The 1,220-nt window shown below is 37.7% G+C and overlaps 1 long non-coding RNA gene across 2 annotated transcripts; it reads right to left on the bottom strand.

Annotated features, from left to right (window-relative positions):
- Positions 1–359: 359 nt before the first annotated feature.
- On the bottom strand, positions 360–1,220 carry LOC130507619 (uncharacterized). Of its 2 annotated transcripts, XR_008942383.1 has the most exons (4): positions 1,195–1,220; positions 940–1,093; positions 648–726; positions 360–551 (listed from the first exon to the last, which is right to left on the bottom strand). It is a non-coding gene; the product is annotated as an uncharacterized LOC130507619 (long non-coding RNA). The 2 variants fall into 2 exon arrangements; XR_008942382.1 differs by lacking the exon at positions 1,195–1,220 and having other exon boundaries at positions 363–551; positions 940–1,188.

Below are 1,220 nucleotides of genomic sequence, written 5' to 3'. Positions count from 1 at the left end.
TACTTTCAATGATCGTGTTGCTTGTTGTGTCTTTATTGGAGTGAGTTTACCTATGCAGAAACTGCCTAACCGACAAAGAAGATGATAAGATTGTGATATGTGATGATGCGTATCACATGTATTGCATGAAACCTCCACGTGCATCGGTTCCAGATGGAGAATGGTTTTGCACAACATGTAGAGCTGCAATTCAGAAAGTCCGCAGAGTGAGAAAGGGTGAGACTCCGTGGGCGTTTGTGAGCTTGAAGTATCATGATTGATTTTTTCAAGGAATGTGTTTTCTTCAGAAGGACTTTCTCAGACAAATGGCTGTAAGTATTTGCTTTGATGAAAGAAGAATCTTCCGTTTGTTGTTTCTTATTACGCTTACACGAAGTTCTACTCTATACCTAAAGTACATGTCTCTGGTTCATTAGTTTGGGTCTATTTTCTTGTCAACAACCACAAAACGTTTAGCGTCAGTGTCCTGTTCTGAAGCTGTTCTCTCTTCTTTATTAGCTAGCTAGCTGTTTTGCAGCTTGTAAATCCTCTTTCGCCTCTCTTGATTCCGCCTGTGAAATAGGTAACAACATGTCCTCAAGATCTCTATGAGACTAAAAAAAACAAAGTGAAAACAATTTAACTTAATTTTCTCTGTGGAACCTCACATTGATAGATAAGGCGGTTTTAAAACTCCTGATAGCACTGTCAAAAATTGAGTTGTGCTCTTCCAAGAGTAGTCCACGCCTACACAAATCAGTGATCTACTATTATGTCTTTAACAAAGCTTTCAACATACAGTATATATAATCTAATACTTGATCAATAGAAATCCACCACTAGCCCGAAATGTTAGTTTAGTAACAAGTAGCTTTCATTTGCTACTGCGTTTTTTTCTTTGTAACTTATAAAGAAACATTGTATGATATAAAGTAGAGAGTACAGAATCTTAACAATTACATGTATGATATAGAGAATAGAGAGTCTTAAAGTGCCTCAGCCCAAGATGGATTTATCTCAGTAGCTCCTGTGAAGATTGAGTAATCATAGGAACAACTCTGTTACTAATGGGTTCTTAGCCCCCAAGATGGATTTTATCTCAGTATCTTCCTTCCTTCATCGGCAAAAGTTCACAATAGAGAGATAACGAATGTGATGTTAATCAACAAGGCAAATCGAAGCATAGCGCTTTGTCAATTCTAAACGACTGTTTACCTCAGCGGGCTTGTCTCCTTGTGATC

Source organism: Raphanus sativus, unplaced genomic scaffold (assembly GCF_000801105.2).
Source record: "Raphanus sativus cultivar WK10039 unplaced genomic scaffold, ASM80110v3 Scaffold4955, whole genome shotgun sequence".
NCBI classification, from domain to species: Eukaryota; Viridiplantae; Streptophyta; class Magnoliopsida; order Brassicales; family Brassicaceae; genus Raphanus; species Raphanus sativus.
The sequence above is the reverse complement of the archived record's forward strand: the minus strand, read 5'-3'. Positions and strand labels throughout refer to the sequence as shown.